This window comes from Mauremys mutica, chromosome 2, assembly GCF_020497125.1.
Source record: "Mauremys mutica isolate MM-2020 ecotype Southern chromosome 2, ASM2049712v1, whole genome shotgun sequence".
Classification (NCBI taxonomy): domain Eukaryota; kingdom Metazoa; phylum Chordata; order Testudines; family Geoemydidae; genus Mauremys; species Mauremys mutica.
The window spans coordinates 24838205-24861221 of NC_059073.1; positions in this window are offsets into that span (position 1 = coordinate 24838205).

Here is a 23017-nt window from a genome sequence, read left to right on the forward strand (position 1 = left end):
ATACTAGGCTGCATGGACATTGGTCTGACCCAGTAGGGCCATTCTTATGTTCTTAAGAAAGAACTAGAAAACAAAGGGATAAGGAAGGAGACTCTGGGGAGAGCTGTATTATTACCATGAACTCATTCAGATAAGGTGTCCCACTGCATTAAATAGGCACTGGCCAGAATAAAAGCTGGGGAAATATATCTGCTTTGTGTTGTTATGACATATATATTTCCCCAAAAACAACATTAAAGAGTACCACAGGCTGACATGCTGCTCTGTTTATGTGTTCCTCTGATAGGGCTCTCAATCATGAGACAGTGTAAGCACCATGGAATGTGGTCCTTGTCAAGAAAATTCTGCCTTTATGGAGAGAAGAGCTGAGTAAACATGACCCAGGAAACAGGCCCAAATGATGAGTGGATAAGTAACTACTGACCTGCAGCTGCATTGTAGGGGAAGTCTGGTGCACTCCTCTGTGATGACATAGAGCCTCTGTGCAGAGGCGTATGTACAATTCCGCTATGAGGGGGGGTGCGATGGATGTGGAGGAGCCACACACAGCACGCTGACCCCATTCTGCACGAGCTGCACAGCAGTATAAAGTGCCCCAGGTTGGCTACTGCTGTTTCATGCACCTTGGGCCAGGTAATAACATGAGAGGACTCAATTTTTCTAAAACTAAACTGGTTCCTCAGTGGGAGAACTATTTTCAGAGGTGCTGCAACTGCCAGGTGCACAGCCAACTTCCCCTGCTGACTCCTCGAAGCTCTTCCCTGTTAGAACTTGTGCTTCTCCCTCCAGGTTCCATGCAATTGTGACCCCGGAGCTACAGCTGTCCAATGGACCCACAACTGCTTCACTTGGAAGGAAAGATTCCTCCCTCTGCGGACTGCACATACTTTCCCTGTGCTCCTTCTGTGGGAAAGCCATGCAGAACGTAAGCCCTAGTTCAAAGCCTATTGGTCAATGGGAGTCTTTCTATTAAGACTTGTATTGACTTCAGTGGGCTTTAGACCAGGCCCTGAATAGGGATTAAACCAATGGGAACTACAGCCATTATCCTAAAATCCTGCAGCACTCGATAGAAAATAATATCCTTTAAGAGGAAAAAATGTAGGGGTCAGGAGATTTTGGGTGCCATGTATACAGCCTACAATGAGTGCCTTTTTATATATTAAAATTTAGAATAAATGAAATAAATTGAGTTTTTTCTAGTCCCTATAGGCTCTGTGGGTTTTCTCAGGTGAAATATAGTGGTGTCCAGTGAAATAAGTGGTGATTCTGCAAACACTACTTTTGCAGGGGGAAAAAAGTGGGGGATACATTTTGGGATCTTTGAATTTCTAGTACACAACCATGAAATGTCATAACAGTTCGGAGTGACTGAAAGTCCTCTGCATTTCCTTTTGATATGGGCCAGGCTAATTAAGAAATAAAAGTTATGTGTAGCTCCAATAGGCACTCCTGTCCTACACACAGACACCCCAGTTTCTTAGAACCTCTCACCATGAAAACAAGAATAAGACAATGGACATGCCTACAATTATTCTTCCACACTGAGGTTTTGTTATTACAGTAGAACTTTGAACCAAGCAGGCACATTCTTCTCATGGTTTGTGCCTGGATCATGCAAATACATGGAAGTTTATGTAAATTATAATCTACTGGCAGGGTTGGATCAGGAGAAGAGACCATACACAGGTTTTAGTGAAGTTCTCCTGATAGCTGCAGGTACACTGGCAAATAAGACATGAAGACTTCTAGGTGCAGTAGGTTGTTGCATTTGCACACAAACAGTGATTCATTTAGCATTGAATCAGGGGCAAGGTGAATACCTGAAGATTTAGATCAGATTGGTGAATCAGCAGCATCTGGCCTAAGAGTTGCTTGTGAGGTTAAACCTATTTATAGACAAATGGAGGGTAATTTTCATGACTAAAGGGAGTGGATTATTTTTTCATAAATTCTTTGGAATAAATCCTGAGAGCGTTATTCAGATAAACTTCCACGTACGCTAGCAGAAGTTTGCCCCAGTAAAGCACAGACTAAAAAACAGCAAAGATCTAAGGGCTTGGACCTTTCCTTCCCTCCTTCCCCCATTTACTCCTAGGACTAAATTCTGCCCACCGATAAGCACAAGGAACTCCTGCTAAAACAGGTTTTGGTCTCAGATACTTTGATTAACTTCAGCAGGGTTACTCTGGATTTAGACCAGTGCAAATGAGATCACAGTCTGATCCACGGACTTTAATTGGGGTTTCAGATGCATACCTGTGAGTAAAACATGGCCTCTCTTTTTAGTGGTTTTTTTAATCTTTTCCAAACATCTCTTGATTCCCCTTCTTCTTTGTTCCTCGTTCTGACTTGTAATAACATTTAGGGTCAGATCCTCAGTTAGTGTAAATGGGTGTAGCTCTACTAAGTTCTGCAGCATGCTCAATGGAAGGAGTATGGTCTGGAACTCCTGAGTTCTAATCCAAGCTCTTGCAAAGACTTGCTGCCTGACCTTGGCTAAATCACTTTTCCTCTCTGTGTCTCATTTCCTCATTTGAGAAAGAATCTGTTAAAGTTTGTAAAATGTTAAGTACTACTGTAGTTAGTATTGTCCTGCCAGGGACAGCCATGACAAAATTCCATTGCTGCTATTCATTAAAGACACTTGTTTAAAAGAACATATTGTCTGCTCAGCAAGCAAAAGCATCCACCGAAATACAGTGCAACCCTTTTAAATTAATACCTGATCAATACAAACATTTGTGAATGAATACCTTACAAAAGGTAAAATGCCATACAAATTTAACTTGGTTAAAACGGATTAGTTAGAATAATGCCTTTTCCATGCAGTGGCAGATTAGCCAATGGGGCCCCATGCCCAGGGACCCTGGCCAATTAGGGAGAGGGGGCAGAAAAATGGGCACCTTGCCCCCAGAGACATCCACCACAGGGCAAGGAAGCCTGAAGCACTGGCAGAAGTGCTGGGTGGGTAGGGCAGGGGAAGCCCCCACACCCTGACCTCACTCCCCAGCAAAAGCATCAGATGGGGCAGGAAAAACCTGCACATCCCAACCCCAGCCCCTGGCAGAAGCACCAGGCAGGGTGGGGTGAAGGAAGCCCCAGCGCCCAGACTCTGGCTGCGGCCTGGGACTGGAGGAGCTCTCGCTCCCTCACTGGGCCTCAGGGCTGGAGGAGTTCTCACTCCCCACTGTGGCCCTGGGGCCCTGGCTATGGGGACAGAGCTTCTCTGGTCTTGGGGCTGCTGTGTGGGGAGGGGGGCAGAAAGGAGCAAAGGGGGTTGCAGTGGGGGGTGCAGAATGGGATGGAACAGGGGCAGAACAGTCTGGGGCTGTGGACAGGGCCGCAGACGGAAGGGATGGAATGGGGAAGGGACTGCAGGTGGAAGGTGTGTGGAGGGGGCCCCCATACTTGCTCTGGCTCAGGGCCCCATAAACCTTAATGTGCCTCTGTTTCCATGTCTCAAATCAAAGTATTTCACAAAACAGCAAAAGCTCTTTTAAAGAAATACCAGTTAAAAGAAAAGGTCTATTAAAAGAATACAGTTTAGGTGCAATTAGTTTATATAGCTACATGCTTTTACTGTATTGTGTATCTAAATGATACTTTCCATGTAAAAATGAAACAAATTGATTATATGGTTATAAGCGCTATATAAATAGCATGAAACCCATACATTTAAGAACTTAGGCTGCATGCAGTGTTTGCAGATGGAATATGTGCACAAAGCATAAGTACTTTCATTTCAGCAACAGTTCCTCCATCTGACAGGATATTAAACAATCAACCAAAACAATACTGTTCTATCATATGCTTGGATAGAAATGTACATGAGTTGTAACACGGATGTCACCATAATATTGATGTCACCATGAAACTTAGTTTTTTTAATTAAAACTAATGATGTCTATTTAGAACTCCATACATTCGTTTTCTTTGTAAGTTAGCATCTTCAGACCCTACAAAAACAGCACCCAGTATTTACATAACACATGTCGACACATGTAAAAGCTGCAGGATTGGTCCTATCATTTGTTCATCACAAGTCAAGAAGCAAGCACATTTTTTTTCTGTTCGTTCCATGTTTTTGTGCCAGCTTTTCTGAGAACTCCTTCTCTCACCCTCTTCTTGGCATCTGGTTTATTTTAAAAGGACAAAAATGCATCAGTGTTTTTCTTGTTGCAATCAAGGTTCTCCACTTACATTATTTATGGGAATCCATTCAATTCTTCTCCTCTTGGTAGCTTAAATTTCATACAGAATGTGGTAACTGCAGAGATCTTGTGGGGTAGGGTTTTTGTTTTGTTTTGTTTTTGTTTTTATTCTGTCTGTATTATGATGAAAACTGCTTATGAACTGAGGATTGCAAGGATGTTTGGATAACTGCCACCAGTCTCTTAACGTTAAACTGATTCTTGGAACTGGCAGTACTTAACTACTCCATTCCAAAGCACTTGTATGTTGTAAAACTTCTTTAATCTTGTCTTCAAATCACCAGAGATACCACTTGCATTTTCTCTTTTCTTGATTAGCTCTACTAATCTTAAAGCCCATATTTTAATGCACATTAATATCACTATTTGCCAGCCACTAAATTGCTCGCTGGAGTTTGTTATGAGCAGCACATAACATACAGTATGTGGATCAAACCCTGAAGTCCTTACTCCAGACTTTGATCAAAATTTTCAAGAGTGACTAGTGATTTCCAGGGCCCGAGCTTGAGGCACCTTAAAGGGGCCTGATTGCAAGTTCAACTTTAAGGTGTTTCAAATGGAGTACTCTAAAACAGAGATACCCCAAATCAACTAATTGCTTTTGAAAACCTTAACCTATGGCAGTTATCAAGTGCAGCTCTCTACTGGAATTAGAAAGCACCGCTAATTAAATACTGAAGGCCCTGGGTTTTCATTCAGTCCATACTCAGGCAAACGCTCATGGACCTTAACCTGGACTACATTTCAATGAGAGTTTGACTGCAAGGGAAACTTTAACCTCAGAATTTCAAGTATAGTATATTCTCTGTCAGTATTTTTTTCAATCTCAGCTAAATAACATTCATTCATCTTTTAAGCTAATGTTTCTCTTCACAGTTCTGTATGTTGTTTACATAAAATATTTCTGCAGGGCTTTAGAGTTTCCTTTATATTTATGTAAAATAGGCCGGTTGGTTACCTACTGCTGTTTAGCTGAAATGAATTGTGCTAGATCCAGGCTGGGTGAAAGGTTGCCATAGTCAATAACAATTAATGGTAACTATGTAATCCACACTTTTTGGAAATAAACTGATCTGTCTATATTTATAGGGTCAGAGCAATACAGGCTGTGCCACATGTCCCCCGTGTGACTGTGCAAGTTTCTACAGAGCAGAAAACAAGAGGTCAAGCAGATGTACTTACAGAAATTCAAAGAGAGCGCAGGGGGCTGGAGGAGATTATGAAATCCGGCCAGATTTACAGCAACAGGTGGCTGAGTACTCAATCACACCCACAGAGGAATAACAAAGGCTGGGACTAACAGGGCTACTGCTGCTGAAAACATACTCCTGCAAGGAACCCGGCAACACAAAGTGGTAAATTATTGGGTGTTTGGAGGCACCTTGGAAAGTAAGTTTGAGAGTCAGCACTGGGACCATTAGCCCACCACCTACATTGGCCCTTCAGTAAGCTTTAAGGAAGGACGGTCAAATGGTTAGGACTTGGGAGACCTGGGTTCAATTCCTTTCTCTGCCACAGGTTCTCTGTGTGACCTTGGGCAAGTCACTTAGTCTCTGTGCTTCAATTTCCACATCCGTAAAATGAGGTAATGGTACTCCTGTACCTAACAGGGCTGTTGTCAGGTTAATGTAAGGACCTGGAGACCAGAACCTGGACCTGCAGAGCCTGGGGTGGCATGTTCCCACTGTGTCACTGGAAGGCTATGCAGAGGCCCAACCAGACAGCAGAGTGGAGAGTAGGCACTGCAGAAAGTACCATCCAAGAGATCCAGAGTAACAGCAGCCCTCTGACTGGCCAAATGCCCCTACTTAACCCCAGGGATTACCCCAGCAAGTTATCTGGGCATCCACAGAGACTTTGGCCTACTGCAGTGCCAGACTTTGCTTTGCCTCCTGATTCCTGCCATTCAATTCTAACCTGCTATTACCTCTGATTTCCAGTCTCCAACCCTGGCCTGACTCTTGTTTACAGGACCTGGCCTTGCGACTCCTCCAACTCCTGCCCAGCAACTCCCGCTCCCGGTGGGCAGATCTCAGCCAGGCTGTGGCCGCTAGGCCAGACCACCTACCCTTACAGTTTAAATACTTTAAAGATTATGACAGGCTCAATTGCTACAGCGATGGGGCCATATAAGTGTAGTAGATGATGAGTTGAGTACCCTCAGCTCCACTGATGTTAATGGAAGGTGACGGTGCTCATCTCCTCTAAGCAAGCGCTCAGCACTTTGCAGATAGAGGTCCATCAAACCAACAATGGATAAGCCGTTGTCTATTTTCCATATGTCACTGGATATCATCAGAAAAGGTACGAAGCTGCCAGATCTTTTCTGCAATAGGTAACGAGGCAGATAACACAGGGTGAGGCTTAAAGCACAAATTCCAAGGACCTTCCATACACATCCCTTATCCGCCTGGTGTAAATATAAGTGACTGTGTGCAGACAAGACAAGCAAGGCTAGATTTTAGGAAAAACAAAGCAAAATCAAAAACAAAAGAAACCCAGCCAAAGAGTCTTGAGCCAACCAATGGGCCTGAGTTAGCAATGTTCAGCTTGAGAAGATCTTCAAGGAGCCCTCTACGAAAAGAGCTACCATCCACTGTGTGTGCAGCAACCTCCACAGATGCACAGTGAGCTGTCCCAGATGCCCCAGGTCTGGGCACAGAGAACCATGCCACACCTGAACCTGTTAAGCTGGCTCCAGAGCCATAGCGTGCCAAAGGCCATGGAGCCTTTCATCCAGCCTGGTGATGATGTGAGAGTTCCTGTTAATGGCAGCAGCTCTGTCCCATCTGACTGCCACAGTCAGCTGATTACATTATCAGCTGGATGGAAAGTGTGCAGCTCTGTCCACGCAGGATTTCTACTATGCAGTCAGTGGTGGGGGTGCATCCTGAACAGTGGCAAGTGTAGCATTTATTGTACCTTGATGATCAGTTTATTGGCTGCATTCAAATGTCAGAAATAAGGTGAAAGAATATTGGCTAGGACTGATAACCATACAAGTTTTGTTGGCTTGAATCTGCCTGTGCTAAATCTCATGGTATGATTAAGCTGTGCAGCTACTAGTCTCATGTGGGCGGGATTTAACCAAACAGGGACACAGTATCACCAACTAAGTGGCAGAGAGCCCTGTGAACTACGCACTTGGACCCTACCAGTTTGTTCAGGAGGCAGTTTTTGCTCTTGATCTTTTGAGCTGCTTTAGTGAGATGGCATTTATATGTGAGTGTATCATCTAGGCCGGGTGACCTCTAGCTATACTGGCTTTAGATCGTGTGCCAACTGTTGACCATTCAAGAAGCTGTTAAACTCACATTGGCTTTCAGCATGGTACAAGTTGAAGCATGGTGACACAGTCTTTGATATGCTTGTGTTGGTCTCCATCTCTTGCATTAGTTACCCATGGCAACTATATTACTGTTCAGGTTCTCATCAATCTTTTGGAAGTCACAGTCTTAAAGCCAAACAAAAATATAATCGATATATATTAACTGCCTAGAGATGGTGTTCAGTAGGTCATTGGTGAAAAAATTAAATAAAGTTGGTGCCAGATGGTACCATCAGCTGCTGTAAGTCAGAAGAAACAGCATTCATTACATATATTGAGAATGAAGCTAGCAGTTGATCACAAGTGCTTCAATTTAGTTGAAAGCCTTCCTGATCATCACTCTGAAGTTGTTCTGTCATGGGCCTGATTCTCTGTAAAATCATCTGCTCCAGGAGGTTGTAGCTACAACTCAAGAGTGATATTGGGTGATAGCTAGCTGCTGAAGAGTCATCTTTACCTGGCTTTGGTAAAGCTATCACCTTTGCTTTTCGCCATATCTTGGGTATTATGTTTTCCTCTGTAACACAGGACATGAAGATGAACAACCAGTGTTAGCTTTTCTTCCCAAGATGTTGTAGTAGGTCTGGTGGTAAGTTATCAAAGCAACGGGCTTTCCCTGTTTTCACTGATTTCAGTGCCTTTTTTATTACTTTCCTAGAGAATGATTGAAAGTTTTCATCTTGGTTGAGCTGTGGAGATTGTTTGTATTGTTGCCACTTTGATTGATTGACAGCTCGAAAATTCTATCTTTATCCACTGTAGTGATGTTGGTCAGGTGTGCAGCGACACTGCTCGAGAGACCTTCTGTTGCCATGTATCTGGTGTCAAGTATCAGAGGGGTAGCCGTGTTAGTCTGGTTCTGTAGAAGCAGCAAAGAATCCTGTGGCACCTTATAGACTAACAGACATTTTGCAGCATGAGCTTTCGTGGGTGAATACCCACTTCTTCGGATGCAAGTCCGAAGAAGTGGGTATTCACCCACGAAAGCTCATGCTGCAAAACGTCTGTTAGTCTATAAGGTGCCATAGGATTCTTTGATGTATCTGGTGGATTTTCTACTGCACCAAACTTCCAGATGAAAGTTCATGCTTTCCTGCTAGATCCTGACATGCCCATTTCTAAAATTGCTTTCTTCCCAACATGCTCTTCGAGCTGCATCAGGCTCTCTCTGGCATGGTTAGCTATTTCTGGATCACCAGAATTTTGTACTGTCTGAACATTCTTTATCCAGACATAGTATATAGATTTTTTGGCTGCCACATGGGATGGACTTGAAGGTGGCTTTAAAGATTGCTTTGGTAAACCCGGAGTATTGCTCAATTAGCTTAGTGTAATTGCAGGGCCGCCCGGGGGGCGGGGCGGCAAGTGGGGCAATTTTCCCCAGGCCCTGGGCCCTCATGAGAATATAGTATTCTATAGTATTGCAACTTTTTTTTATGGAAGGGGCCCCCAAAATTGCTTTGCCTCCAGGCCCCCTGAATCCTCTGGGCGGCCCTGTGTAATTGTCTCAGTCTGCCTTCCTTTCATTCCAATGTAGCCTCGGCTAGTGGTCACGATCAGTATGGTAACCCCTATTTGGATTAGAATGGGGCAATGCTAGCTGCGGGGGAAATTTCCAAGCACCCTGCAGGTGGCTGGTAGAGGGAAGTCTCCAGCAGAAGAGATCCAGCTGAGGTCAGAGGAGTAGCCCTGGTTCCAGCAGACTGAGTGATAAGTTGATAGTTGCTCAGTGTCATGAGAAAAGTGAAATTCATTGAGAAAGGCCCAGTTTGCAGAGTCTATCCCACTTAGATCAGATTCTCTATAGCCTCAAGTGTGTGGTGGCTATTAAAGTCTCTGGCATAATCGGAGGGATGCTGGAGTGATGGCAGAGCAGGAGCAGGCCATAACTGATTAGGAGGCTTATAGGCATTAGTCGGTTTAAACTGACTGATCCTTATGATGTAGTCAGATGACAACAGTCAGTTCTCCACCCCAGCTAAATTTGATCTTACATAAATGCTCTTACATTTTTCATGCAGGTGATAGTTATGAGGTCAAAACCAGAGATGATGAACTGACTGGCAATAAGGGAATTAACCCCGGTTTCCTGAAGGCAGATTACATTGATCTTTATCGGGAGGCAATGTTTTCAAGAACAGAGCATTTTGCAGCTGATTGGCCCTCAACATTCAACTGTAGCACCTTGAGGGAATAGCCTACATTTATAGTATATCCTTCTCCCCGTGCACAGTAACAGGGGTCCAACAGGTTCGAGTCTCTGGCTGCAGCTTTAGTTTCTCTCAAAGGGTAACCGCAAGGTACATGACAAGAATGTAGGGTCATTGCATAGAATGGGAATCACAGCCAAAAGATACGAGTCACATGGACACCATGTATGCTACCTACACTGAGCCTGATTTTCCACTGCCATACTCCTTGTTGAGTCATTGACATGCAAAGTGGTATTAAACACTGCCACTCTGAGTAACATTTTACACCCGCTCTGCACTCTCAAGTATAAATGACAGCATAAGACAATGGAGAATTGGGCCAATATTCAAGTTTACATAGTCAAGTTAAAGAACGGTACTGGGCTATATTTATGTCTGGGTATTTTACAATTTTAAAATTGCATCTAGTTAGACCCCCACCCAATAGCCTTTCCCTCATTAGTGACTAACATAAGGCTACATAAGGGTACAGTGCAAACGAGTGCACAGTGGCAGTTCTTTGGCAGAGACCTAGTCCATCTTTCAATGCCCCATTTAATAGCTGTAGATGGCCCCTATCAGAATAGATTTTCCAACAAGTGGCACGCCAGTGCCTTGACAACATGAGATCTTATGTCTGATGTCAATCACTTACTCTTTGCCAGTTCAGATGCAACGTCCTTCCAGAAAAGGCAAACCAAAGAAGCCTACTGAAACACTTTAAGTCAATCTCTCACAGTTAAGGCATGTTTATAGGCCCTCGATTTAAATGGGAGGGGATAGTCAATGAGTGGTCTTCAACTCTGCCCTTCCCACCTTTGGTTCAATGGAACCTGGATTCACATGCTTACAGAGTATGTTGCAAGGCAGCTGTTTTCCCAGCCTTCCCTTGAAGTAGAGGATTGATTAAGGTTTGTGGTGGGTTACAAGAGGGAAGGTCCATTTGGAGATTCTTTTTTGGCTATTGATCCTTTGCAATGTTTGTATTTTAAAAGGATTGTAAAGTCCTTAGAGTTCCAGCTATACTGAATTTGTTAATTATAGGTGAAGTTGGGTAGTTACACCTATGATTAAGGTTCACTAACACTTTCCATTATAAGACCCTCTGTTTTCAGTTACATATAACTATGATAAACTTTAATTGTTCAGGCTGAAATTTTCAATGCCAAATGTCTGCTTGCTGAGTATCTGACTTATGTCAGCTTGTTTTTGTTTGTTTGTTTGTTTTTTAAGTTTCGGCAGTCCAGCCATTTCCAAGAATCAGGTTAGAAGGAAAAACATGGTTTTCCCCAAGTTAAAAACATTCTTGCCATCTTTGAATTGAGAAGCTCTCACACCTCCATGCTTTGGAGCAGGGACTTGAAATCTGATAAGGGAGTCTCCACAGTGCCAGGGATGTGCCTTTTGCTGCCCCCATGTAAATCCACCCACATTTTGCCAACCTGTCAACCTTGGGAGGAAAATCTCAGTTCACACATGCTCAGTAGAGGTATGTTAGAGTCTGGCAACTAAACTCTCTGAAGATTCCATCTGTGCTGAGCACGCTCTATCACTGCACAGCTCCTACATGTCACTGTATTCTGTGTGAGTGTGTGTATGTGAGATTCCCACAGACATACTGAGCTTGCTGCAGCCCAGGGCTGCAGGGACTGAATAGGACTTTCCCTGCAATTCCTCCTCTAGGCTAGCTGGGGCTGCTATAGTGTCAGGCACTGGAACGGAGAGCAGGGATACCTCTCCTATGTTTCTCAATGCCCACTTCCAGTGTCTAGGTTGTGAGGAGGAGAAGAGGAAGCAGCTTTGGGCTTGGCTACACTTACAAGTTGCAGCGCTGGTGGAGGCTTTCCAGCGCTGCAATTACACCCTGTCCACACTTGCAGGGCACAACCAGCGCTGCAACTCCCTGGTTGCAGCGCTGGCTGAAAACCCATCCCGGTTGGGTTATAAGGAGTGCAGCGCTGGTGATCCAGTACTGCTCAGCAGGTGTGGACACTCACCAGCAGTTTAATTGTCCTCCAGGGAATAAGGAGTTATCCCACAATTCCTGTTCAGCCACTCTGCTCATCAGTTTGCACTCTACTGCTCTTGCCTCAGGTGACCCGCCCTTTAAATGCCCCGGGAATTTTAAAAATCTCCTTCCTGTTTGCTGCAGCCAGGTGTGGAGTGCAATCAGTTAATCTTTACAGGTGACCATGCCTCCACGCGGCAAACGAGCCCCAGCATGGAGCACTGGCGAATTGCAGGACCTCATTAGTGTTTGGGGGGAGGAAGCTGTGCAGTCCCAGCTGCGCTCCAGCCGTAGGAATTACAATATCTTTGAGCAGGTATCAAGGTCCATGCTGGATAGGGGCCATGATCGGGACGCACTACAATGCAGGGTGAAAGTTAAAGAGCTGCGGAGTGCCTATTACAAAGCCCGCGAGGGGAATCGCCGATCCGGAGCTGCCCCCACGACCTGCCGTTTTTACAGGGAGATGGACGCGATACTTGGGGGTGACCCCACTGCCAATCCCAGGACAACGATGGACACTTCTGAGCAGGCTGGGGGACAGGAGGAGGCGGAGGCGGAGGCGGGGGGGGGGGGAGGAAAACGCGAGTGAAGCTACTGGGATGGGGGAAGACACCCCAGAGTGGGCATGCAGCCAGGAGCTCTTCTCAAGCCAGGAGGAAAGTACCCAATCGCAGCAGCCAGCAGTTGCAGAAGGACAAGCAGAGGAGCGGGTTACCGGTAAGCGGCTTTTATTTTCTGGGTGGAAATGTTTCTGGAGAGGAAGGGGGTTTAGGGCTGCATGCATGCCAGCCTAGATGTGGAATAGCCCATTGATGTGGTCTATCACGTCGCGGTAATCGGCTGCAGTGATCTCAGCAAAAGTTTCAGCCAGAGCGTGGGCAATATGCCTGCGCAGGTTTATAGGGAGAGCCACTGTGTTCCTTGTCCCAGTCACGCTGACGCGTCCGCGCCACTGTGCCGCGAGGGGTGGGGGGACCATTTCTGAACACAGGGAAGCCGCATAGGGTCCAGGGCAGAATCCACATTGCTTTAAAAGAGCCTCCCACTGTTCCCTAGTGACTCGCAGCAGGGAGATATCTTCCAGGATTAACTCCTGTGAAAAATGTTGGGAGACTCTTTAGTGAAGAGATAGGGAGATAGTGAAGATCACCCCTGCAGCTGCATCTTCACTCAACCCCTCTATCACTCCAGATTACCCGAAGCAAGTACCCCTCTATCACTCAAGCCCCACTTCTCCCTCTATAAGCACCCCTCACTCACCATTTTGTGGCTTCTGTTGTGTTATGTGTGTGGTAAAAGAATGCTAAACTGAGGACTAAGAACTCCCTCAGTGTAGCAATTAATGTCTGGAGATAGTGAATACAATGCTGCCCTGTTAAATGTATACATTTCTGACTTTCTACAGTGACCTTGACTGCTGGACTGAGCAGATGTACCACAGCACAGAGGCTGCACAATTTGAGGAAAAATCCCCGAAAGAGCAAGGAGGACATGTTGAAAACTGTTCTTCATCACTCTGCTAGAGAGAGTAAAGAATTGAAGGAATGGAGAGAGAAGGAAAGCAGGATCCGCAAGAGAAATGCAGTGGCCAAGAGGAAAAGCACAGAGCGGCTGCTAAGCATCCTGTCGCGCCAAGCGGACTCTATAGAGTCACTCGTTGCCATGCAAGCAGAGCACTACCGTGCTACTCCACCCCCCCCCCCCCGTCCCAAAGCTTTTTGCCTTGTGCCCCAATGTCAGCTCAAACCACCTTTCCCCAGCATCCAGGTTCTTACCACCACCAGCTGCCTCCAACACCTGTACGTTCACCAACCAGCCCTGATACCTACCACCCTTACCCTCTGCACTCAACCCCCATCACCATGCAGTATATGCACCCTGAAGTGCAGGATTCATTAAACAGCACTCCAGACAGGACATATGCAAACTTGTGACTGTACAGTTCACCAACCCACACCCCTGCCCTCTTGTGTTCATGAAATGTTGTGTGTCTGTCTGTCTGTCTGTCAAGGAAGTTTTTTTCTTTTCAATAAAACAATTCTTGGCTTTGAAAACAGTCTTTATTATAGCAGATAGTGAAAGATACCTTAGCCCAGTAAAGAAAGAGGCACTGCAAATCATTTTAGGGATAATAGAATAACAGTGTAAACAGTGCAATTCACTCCCATGCAAGGCAGCAAACATTTCTGTTGGCTTTCAGCCTCAAATTCTTCCCTCAAGGCATCCCTAATCCTTGAAGCCCTGTGCTGGGCCTCTCTATTAGCCCTGCTCTCTGGCTGTGCATATTCAGCCTCCAGGACTTGAACCTCGGTGGTCCATGCCTGACTGAATGTTTCACCCTTCCCTTCACAAATATTATGGAGGGTACAGCAAGCGCATATAACCGCGGGGATGCTGCTTTCCCCCAAGTCTAGCTTCCCATACAAGGAACGCCAGCGTGCCTTTAAACGGCCAAAAGCACACTCCACAGTCATTCGGCACCGGCTCAACCTGTAGCTGAACCGGTCCTTGCTCCTGTCAAGCTTCCCTGTATAGGGTTTCATGAGCCAAGGCAGTAACGGGTAAGCGGGGTCTCCAAGGATCACAATGGGCATTTCGACGTCCCCTACTGTGATCTTCCTGTCTGGGAAAAAAGTCCCTGCCTGCATCTTCCTGAACAGGCCACTGTTCCGAAAGATGCGTGCATCATGCACCTTTCCAGGCCAGCCTGTGTAAATGTCAATGAAACGCCCGCGGTGATCCACAAGCGCCTGGAGAACCATAGAGAAATACCCCTTACGATTAACGTACTCTGATGCCAGGTGGGGGGGGGGCCAGAATAGGAATATGCGTCCCATCTATCGCCCCTCCACAGTTAGGGAAACCCATTTGTGCAAAGCCATCCACAATGTCCTGCACGCTCCCCAGAGTCACGGTCTTTCTTAGCAGGATGCGATTAATTGCCTTGCAAACTTGCATCAAAATGATTCCAACGGTCGACTTTCCCACTCCAAACTGGTTCCCGACCAACCGGTAGCTGTCTGGAGTTGCCAGCTTCCAGATTGCAATAGCCACCCGCTTTTCCACCGTCAGGGCAGCTCTCAATCTTGTGTCCTTGCGCCGCAGAGTGGGGGCGAGCTCAGCACACAGTCCCATGAAAGTAGCTTTTCTCATACGAAAGTTCTGTAGCCACTGCTCGTCATCCCAGACTTCCATGACGATGTGATCCCACCAGTCAGTGCTTGTTTCCCGAGCCCAAAAGCGGCGTTCAACGGTGCTGAGCATTTCCGTGAATGCCACAAGCACTTTAGTGTCACACGCGGCAGGAGAATCGATATCGATATCATCGTCAGACTCCTCACTGTCACTTTGGAGCTGAAGGAATAGCTCGACTGCCAAACGTGTTGTGCTGGCGACACTCATCAGCACAGTTCTCAGCAGCTCGGGCTCCATTTGCCACAGAAATCGCAATTCACACACAGAGAGTAAAACAGAAAGACACTCACAATGGCGCCAAACGTTGCCGGAAAGAGTGAATGCTGGGATGTGAAGCGATGCACCACGGGGCGTTGGCACAGGAAGCGGAATGACCCGCACACTTCCTTCCCCTTCCCACAATACTCAGCGCCAAAATGGGACGAGGTGCTCTGTGGGATAGCTGCCCACAATGCACCTCTCAATACAGCGCTGGAAAGTGCTGCAAGTGTGGCCACACTGCAGCGCTGGTAGCTGTCAGTGTGGCCACACTCCAGCGCTGGCCCTACACAGCTGCATGACCAGCGCTGTAACTCCCAGCGCTGCAACTTGTAAGTGTAGCCAAGCCCTTTGACTAGGACACGGAGGGATGAGGAGTGCAGATTGGGGACAGGCACAGGAGTTGAGTTAGTAGGAGGAGAACCTGGAATTGAACCCAGGGGCTTCAGTCTCCTATGTAACCTTAATTCACTCCCCCTTCTGTGTAAGCATTATGATACAATCATTAATTACATGATCACATACACCTCTACCCCAATATAACATGAATTTGGACATAACGCAGTAAAGCAGCGCTCCGAGGGGGGGGGGCTGCACGCTCCAGTGGATCAAAGCAAGTTCAATATAAGGCGGTTTCATATATAACACAGTAAGATTCTTCGGCTCCTGAGGACAGCGTTATATCGGGCTAGAGGTGTACTACCACAGGTGGTCTCTGTTCCTGTAATTCACACTGCTCCCTCCTTGTGACTCAGCCCTCCAGCGAGGCCACTATACAGTCCCCCTTTCTGGGGTATCAAAGTCTCTCCAGACCAGCTGTCCGGACTGTACCTCCAACAGTCCGTCCCAGGGGCTGGTGTGGGAACCCAGGCCCTCCCTCTACACTGACTTCTAATCCAGTGATCTTATAACCACCAGCCAACGTTTACACCAGGGGTGGCCAAACTGTGGCTCTTTTACCATTAAAGTGCGGCCCATCCAGTTCCCACCCATCCCCCATTCTCCGCCTACCAGACTGATGGGGGAGGTGGGATAGGGGCTTCTGTCTAGCAGGGAGGGGGGTCTCAGGGCTTCAGCCCTGTGATGCATGCCTGTTGGGGCTTGGGGCTTCAGCAGTAAGGGGGCTGCAGCCCGGGGCCCCAGCTCCCAGTCAGTGTGCCCCGACTCTCGAACTTCTGAAGATTATCGTATGTGGCTCAGAGGGCCAGTAAGTTTGGCCACCCCTGGTGTACCCAGTCCCCTTCCTTGCTGCTGTTTTCCTGGGCTTCTGCCTACCCTACCGTCTCAGACTTTTCCCACAACTCCTTGGGCGTTGACCCTTCCTCTAGAGCTAGTTTCCCAGAGTTTATATTCCCCCAGGTTACTTCCTCCCCAGCTCTCTGCTCCCAGAAAGTGACTGAAGACTCTCCCCTGCTGCTACAAACTTCCTGTCTGTCTATTCCTTAGCCAGCTTCTCCAGATGGACTTCATCATCAATGAGTCGCTATAAATCCCTGGGCCTCCCTTCTGGTGCAACTGTAAAGGTTAATTGGCTGTTCTGCGCCACCTTAACCCCTTCAGGACTGGTATGGGGTGACACCCCGTCATGGCTGACCACTCACAATTGCCACTAAAGTCAATGGGAGCTGTGCTTGAACATATAAAGATAAAGGTATAAAATGATAAGCACTGGAAAATGAGGTGTCTGAAGCTGAACATCTAAAATTAGTGGACAATTTTGATAATTTTGGCTTTATTCTCACTCTGCCTCAGCACCCCAGCTGTAAAATGGGGATAATACCACCTAATCTCATAAGGGTGTTGTGAAGATAAATTCATTTATGTTTGTGAATCACTCGGATACTATGGTGAGGACTCTATAGAAAGATCCATTAGGAAATTTATAACTCTGTATCCAGTGCAGGGTTTGGCTGGCATGTGGTAAATATGTGTTGGGGGCCATATATTGAATAATTAATTAGCCTTTCAGTGAACACCATCCAGGTACACTGTGTTTGGGGTTTGATCCTCTGTGTCCATTGGTCAGTACAGTCTATTCCTGAGCCTGTGGCTGGTCACTACACAATTTTCTCCCAGGGTCAGGCACATTTTTTAAATCATCACTTTTTGATGAGGAACCTTTTATGAGAGTTACTTGCACAGTTCTGGCTACAAAGGAAGGTCCTTCTTTGCAAAATGTTCCCCAGATGGCCATTCATATGGAGGTCAAATTCACTGCCAGAAGAGACTAGGCAAGATGAGGAGAGGGGCACTGGAAATCCAAACTGAGATCCAGAGTCAGGTTTTGCAGATGTCTTCTTGTCTTTATAATGGACTCAACCAAAAACCTGGATCCCATGTCCAAATTTTATGTTTTTGCAATCCAGATTCTTAGTTTATGGTTTGCAACCATCTTTGCAAATGATGCAAGAAAGCACTTCATTCTACTTCTTAAGTAAGTATACGTTTTCACCAATTATTAGTCCCTTTTAGTTATTCTCAACATGGGTTAATCTCTTAAACTGCAGCAAGGGAGGTTTAGGTTGGACATTAGGAAAAAGTTCCTAACTGTCAGGGTGGTTAAACACTGGAATAAATTGCCTAGGGAGGTTGTGGAATCTCCATCTCTGGAGATATTTAAGAGTAGGTTAGATAAATGTCTATCAGGGATGGTCTAGACAGTATTTGATCCTGCCATGAGGGCAGGGGACTGGCCTCAATGACCTCTCGAGGTCCCTTCCAGTCCTAGAAGCTATGAATCTATGAATCATTTGCACCAGTCCCAGATGGCTGCAAAGTTACAAGTGCTGTATGTTTTGTACTGTTTGTGGACAGCCAGTTTCCCTTCCTGTCCTTTTGGTTTTGAATGCAGCTGCAGAACAAAGGAACTTGGTATTGCTGTTACGAAAGGCCTGCTCATCCTCTGTGGTTTCTGGGTTAGTGCTGTGCAGGCTCCAGATTCCCCGTGGGTGGGTGAGTATTGGCCACTGAGCCTAAAACAGCAAAGAAGAAGAGGTGAGAATGATCATTCAGACTATCAGTCGGTGCAGTTGAAAGGCATAAAGTCAAGACGTACGAAAGCTTGTGATGGGTTCTCAACTGGCAACTTTTAAATCAAGTTTGGATGTTTTCCTATAAGATATGATCTAGTTCAAACAAGAATTAATTCAGAGAATTTCTATAACCTGCGCTATACAGGAAGTCGGAGTGGATGATCACCAGGGATCCTAGAAATCCGTTTGCCACAGAAGAACATGGAATTTGCATTTTTACAGAGAATCTTTATCTTACATTTTGTGAAAAAAAACAAACATATACAATAGAACCCCCGTTTATCCAAGCCTCCACTATCCAGCTCTCTGTATTAACTGAACTGGGGCTGACAGACCGAGCCCTGCCACCCAGGGCTGAAGTTCTCCAGATTATCCACATTTTTGATTATCTGATCTGGCCCCATTCCCAAATTAGATTGATAAATGGGGTTCCACTGTATTGTGGCATAGGAAACTAAAGTTCAGCATTTCACTTTAATGGTTTTTTTTAAATCTGAGATTTTTTTTTTATCATGGAAAACTAGGATCACTGATGATCACAGTGATTCTCTTCTGGAATTATAATCTATGAATCCATGAAATTAGGGAAATGCTTGTGCAAAGAGATGTGTGTGGCATATAATGGATATTCTATCATTGGGGGTTGCCAGGGGATGATATCCTCTGCCATTTCATTGCCATGTGGGATGCTCATCTTCCCTCAACTGGTCTATCTTGTTTTTCACTGTGTGCCATAAAAGGAAGCTACTGCTAGTCGGTGCCAATTAATTGTCCTGTCACTCTTTCCAGAGACAGTAGTTCTTCAAAACTCTGCAGAGTTGTTCCTTTCTCTGCTGTTTGTGGCTTCTCTGAACTTTCATAGTCAGCATCTCTTAAAGTGTGATGCTACTCTGAAAAGTGACTGTGTAAAAGGGACATTATAAAGGTTCCACATGTATTGCCTCCTAATGATCTGTGTCCAGTGTGCTCACAAGTACAAAGATTTTTTTCTAACTGCGAGCCCTGCAAGCTCTGCCTGAGATCTCAGAGTCAAGCTACATTCTTGCCTTGTCACCTATCATCATCAGTATCAAAGGTTCTGCATTCCCAGTGTTACTTGTGTAACCCCGCTGTCTTAAAATCATGCCCTCAGGGACACTTGTGTGATTCCATTACCTCCAGGTAGGGTGACCAGACATCCTGTTTTTAAAGAGACAGTCCTGTACTTAAGCCATCCTGCATGTGTCTTGACTTTTTCTTAAAAATGAGCAAATTGTCCCATATTTTCTGTCTTCCCACCCCCATCAGTATTGGAAGATCCTGGTGCTGGCTGGATCCCTGCTCACCAGCTGCCCTCCCACAGTAAGTGGTGGTGGAGGGTCCAGTGGACAAGGATGAGAGTGGGTGTGCAAGGTTGGTGGCGGGGCAAAGCTGTAACACTGACAGATCCTGGTGGTCATTGGGTGGGATCGAACCTGGGACATCTGGAACTAAATGCAAGAGTCTCTATTGCATGAGCTAAAAGTCCTTGGCCCTTAGCTAAGGCTGTAGAGCAGACTCATTAATCTCTAAGTGGTCTCGGTGCTACTAGTTGGGACAGAACACCACACCCAGGAGGTGTGTGGGTTACACACGGGGCTGGCTGCTCCCCCTGCTGGTCTGTCAGTGCAGCTCCTGCTGCGTGCCGGCTCTCAGCCAGCTGGGCCCTGCCCCCGTCCCATTTCCGGCTGGCACTGGCTGCGCGTTGTGGTGGCTGGTGAGTGCGGGCAGGCGCCAGGCTGCAGCCAGTTACGTGTTGCCTCTGCTGCCCACCCATCAACCCCTTAACACGCTCCCCCTCTCGCTGTCCTCTCCCTGCTTTGCCCCTTTGCCCCTCCAACCCCACTTCTCCTCCATTTTCCCCCCGGCAGGGCGTGTCTTGCTCAGGCTCCTTCCTTCCCCCACTGCCTCTGGCTGGGCTTGGGAAAGCCCAAGACCCTCTGACCCAGGGCACCGTCCAGGAGGAGCTGAGCCCTGCATGTGCCAAAGCCCCACACAGTGCTGGCATGGGGAAACCTCTCCACCCCTCAGCTAAGCTTTTGAGTGGCAGGCAGGAAGCGATTTCCAGCCTGTTCATGCCGTGAACCTGCAGGCTCCACAGCAGCCCCCAGGCAGGGGCTTAGCCCTCTCTTCTCTCCACCCACCCCCCGCCCTGGGGGTCCTGCCCCGAGGGAGTGTGGGGCTGCTCCATCTCCTAGGCACCCTCCCCTGCTGAGCCACCTCTCTGGTCAGGTTTGCTGAAGCCCCTGCAGTCAGGTTCCCTGGGCCCTGGTGTACAATGCATCCTTAGGGTTTAACCCCATCCTGCCTGCATTGTAACCGGGGGACAGGAGGCAACTGGGTTACGTTGGTGACCAGCAGCAGCCTGCAAGCATTAGCTGCCTTTCCATACTGTGGGCAAGAAGGGACAAGCTTCTTTCAGCCACAGGATGGGGGAGGAAGAGATGAGGTCATCCTCCGCCCCTGGAAGCAGCTGCTGTCCCTTCCCTAAAGCCTTAAAGACAAGAAGGAAAATAAAAAGCATCCAACCGCGCAGTATTTCTTTTTAGCAGGGGCTCAGTCAACCTGATGTTAATTTGAACGTTTGCACTGCATAGTTCTGATTGATTGCCACTGACCTCGCTTGAATAGGAGTAAATTACCAGGTGTCCCTATTCAGCATAAGGAAATATGGTCCCCCTGTCCAAAGGGTCTGCACAACTGTAACCATGGAACTTGAGGAATTGTTGACTTACAAAGAAGGAACAGAATCCAGGTCATTTAGCCCTTCAGACCCAACATAGCTAACAGGAGTAAAAATCAGTAGAGACTTTTTTGAGAGCAGGTCTCATTCTAAATACACACAGGGAGCAGGTCTCTTGAGTAAGAAGATGCCATTTGTCACTTTTAGGAGTAGACTTGGCACTTTAAGGGCTCAATTCTCATGTGCACTTAGGCCACTTTACATTCTCTAGTAGCATAAACTATGCTTACACCCATGTTATGACCTCATTACACTGCTAGAGTGGTGTAAATCAATAAGAGTGAGGCCCACAGGCCCCTGGTACCAGTTTTTGCGTTTACTGTTCACTTTGATGAGCACAGTACCATATATCTTTCTCTAAAATGAGGTCAGGATCCATTCTGAGTCTTTTAAATAACTGTTCCCTTTGACTCTTCTGCTTAATTTTTCAGCATTCAAAGAATATATCTCCTCAAAGAATATATAGTCAAAGAATACATCAACTGCAAAGTATTCTTTGTGGATGTTTTTGTTTACAATGTAAAAGTGCATGTTCCTAGTGAAATCAGTTGTTAAATATAGATTTTCAGGCTGTTTCTCATAACATGCTTCTCATGACATAAATGGGGGAATTTGGAGCTTAAGAATTTATTCATGCAGAAGGACCATATCCTGACCTCAGATGCATGCGTGTTGTTCCTGTTGACAGCAGGAGCTATATGTGCACATCCGAGGGCCCTCAGTGTGTCTGATCTTCATCAAACACTTAGGTCAGGCTCAGGATTGCAAGATCAGGGGAGGCATCTGGATGGGAGCCACTGTTGGTGGTTTTCTGACATTAGCTCCCTGTTTAAACTTTCAAGAGAAACAAAACAAGTTTGTGATTTCTCATTTTTCTTTCTATTTTTGGCAATCACCTTTGCCACAATTACAGATATTTACAGCACAGAGAGCCAAACTCTACCATTAGATCTGCAGGGCTGATCTCAGATACGCACTTTAGCTGAAGTATTTTTTGGCTGAAACATGTAACTGAGGATCCATGGGATTCTTGCATGCTCCAAACATTGTTTTCCACTGGATCACTGCCATTTGTGTGTTTGGGATAGTTACTGTGGTTTGGCCAAAAGGGGGCAGTTTTAGCACAGTGCACTACTAAGGCGGACTCCGTGATTGTAGAATTTAGCTCTTAGTCCATACGATAGGATGTCTGATAGCTCAAGAATGAACTAAAGTTACAGAGTCAGTCATAGTTTTATCAGTGAAAGTCATCATTTGTTAAATACTAGTAGGGTGTCCAGCACTGCACAAAACATAAGACATGGCGATGGCCTCAAGGAGCTTACAGTCTAAATTAGATACCTCTTATCCCCCTCCCCCACATCCCGAAGAGCATCCCTGTCATCTGCCCAGTAAGAGTAATCTCCTTCTATAATTTCACAATGAAGCAACATCTCACCCAGTGGAACGGCTAGTATTCAGCTTTTTAGAAGAATGAAACTGTAGTTAGAGACAGGCCAGAAGGCATACCCTAGATCCAAACACCCATGAACTTTGGGGAAGTTCAGTTCCAAATCTGAACTTCGATGCCTGGGCCCAGCTCCTATTGCAATGAACTATTCCCAATCCTCCGCTGTGAGAGACTGTGATGGTCTTTGCTCGTGGGAACTGTTGCCCAGTGGTCAGGGGCTTAGGACCTTCAACCTGAAAAGGGGGGATTGGTAGGGGAGCCCAGGCCCTCCCACTCCACCAGGCTCTGGCCCAGGCTCCTATGCGGGCAACAAAAGGATCTGACAGCCAGGAGCACCTGCCCTCCCTGGGCTATTTCCTACCACCCTGCTATCGTCCAAAGTTTGCCGTCTGTAACAGGAGTGTGTGAAGAGGGTCAGCTCAGCACATGGCACTTTTTTGCAGCCAGGCATGGCATGGTAATTCTCTCCCTCCTGGGGCAGCAGCTGCCTCCAACCAGGTCAGTTTCCAATCTCACCCATTCAGGGGCAGTCCATAAACAAAACACAGGGAATCAACACAAATAAACTGGGTTAGC